Below are 2,377 nucleotides of genomic sequence, written 5' to 3' on the forward strand. Positions count from 1 at the left end.
AACATCCACTTACAAATGATGTTATTCTTCTATTCCTACTTTTATTTATATATATAATACAGAAAAAGAATAAATAAAACACTAAGACATGACACAGACATTTTTAAAATTAATAACACAACTGTAAATCACTGCAGTGCCTATCTTAAATAGTTTAGTTAATTATTACAAAATGAAAAATACTATTATTGCTATTATTAATCAGTTTAGTTTTTTTTCCCCCAGGTTTTAAGACATCTGCCTTCTCCTAACACAACGGAGGTGATTGGTTACAGTATGTGTTTGTGTTGTGCACAACATGAAAAAGTACATTACAAATTTTTGTTGTATTTATACTAAAATCTGCCTGGAAATCCTTCTAACTTATTATTATTTGTAGCCATTTTCTGTTAATGTCTGTTCTCTTTTTTATTATTATACCTCCCTGCCCAGGGACTAGAGGTGAAGATAGTAATTTGATAAAAAACTAGGAATGTTACTTTGTTCATGTAAAAATAAGAAAAATGAACACAAGATATTTGACAAGACATGAAATACTACTGGCTGTACACTTTACTGACTTGCATGTGTAAAATATGAAGTAAGAAGCAATTGCGGTTAATACAATTCAACATTTTCAATACGGGTGTTACATTGACTTGTTATATTGATTTGTGAAATTACTGGAAGTTGCACTGATTTAATTGTGTTTATAATTTCATTACACAGTTGTCAGTTAGGATAACTGGCCAGATCATTTCCAATTTTCACAGCAGATATTTTGTATTGTTATAACAGGTGTAACTAATTTTCTTAATGATAGCTCAGCTCCATTAGGTGTCCAACTACTGTATTGCTATGAGTGATCGCACATAAAACGGGAACTTTGAGGCTGGTTCATCAAACTGTAATCAATTACACATCATTAATGTTATTAATACAGCTGTCAATTACACATTAGCCCGCCTGCAGACTATTACTACCGGCTTAAGATGGTCCGAAAAATCAGTGTGCTTTACACTGTATGCTTCTACAACAGATAGCTTTCTGAAAGACTTTGAATGTTGCTGAGATGAAAACAAAATATTATATTACAGATATTTTAAATAAAATTATAGCTGCAAGCAGCAATGGGGGTGGCTAGCAGCATAGCAGGCAAGCCAATGCCTGCTCAGGAATGTGTGTATGACTCCATACACCAAGTTTCGTGTCAGTGCATCAATCCATCGCAGAGATATTGGCCTACTTCCTGTTTGGCAGATTTGGATTGGCCGTTACGGCAAAGAGTTTGGAGTTCAGACATGAAACTTGAACCATCAGCCAGCCATGGTCCGAAGACCATATCCATCAAGTTTCATGTAAATCAGACAAAGTATGTGCCCTCTGTAATCATAAACGTGTTTTTGACTAAATTCAAAATGGCCGGCAAATCTTGAGTCCTTTAGCAAATGTACTAGGGTGTCTGAGAGTATCAGTCAACACTGGAATCAAGGTTAAAGTCCAAAGAAATATGAAGATATTATTAAAAATGCAATTTTGGTAATTATAGCGTCCCCCAAAGGTCAAAGGTCACCAAAATTCCTCAAAGGAGGGGTCATGAGGCTGTGTTAGAAGTTTGAAGTCAAACCGGTTGCCGAGATATAGCCTCACTTCCATTATGGCGGCGTCACTGCTGAGTTTGATTAGCCGTTATGGGGAAACGGAATCAAATTTTTAAAATCCACATGATAACTTTTGTGCGGCTCTAAATAAAACGGCTCGGAAATAAAACAATCGGCGTGACATAAAATTCTTTTTGAAGGTTTTTGCTAAAATTCAAAATGGCAGAAAATCCAAGGATTCCAACAGTACCTCATTTGTGAAATTTGGATCAACAGGTCCAAAGTTATGAAGCTGAATGCACTTCAAACTTTGACATAGTGGTGGCACTAGAGAATATAACACTGAGCGACCTGATTGAATTTATACAACTAGAAAAGATTAAATATACACTCAGGGGGTCTAGGGATAAGTTTTTCTCCGTCTGGAATCCAATGTTGGCATACTTAAATGGACTCAAACCTATGCCTCCTTAGTGTTACTGTGCAGCAATGTCACTTTACAGTAAACAGTGTGTGGTTAACCTATGGCGAATCGAGTGTCCCTTTTGTTCGTTAATGGGTGGGTGATTTGTGTGTATTAGTTCTAGATAAGTACAAAAAAGAAAAAATGTGAGCATTGTTCTGAAATTTGTGTTTTGTTTTTCTCTCTCTCCTCCTTGTGTCATTTGTGTGTATTGCCAATGCTATGTATGTGTATTGCCAATGCTCAATTAAAAAATTTTTTTAAAAAAATAAAAATCTAAGCAAAATTCCACCTGCAGAATGTAGAACTGTGTTAGAATGTAAACCCATTCTAA

Source organism: Larimichthys crocea, chromosome III (assembly GCF_000972845.2).
Source record: "Larimichthys crocea isolate SSNF chromosome III, L_crocea_2.0, whole genome shotgun sequence".
Taxonomy (NCBI): Eukaryota; Metazoa; Chordata; class Actinopteri; family Sciaenidae; genus Larimichthys; species Larimichthys crocea.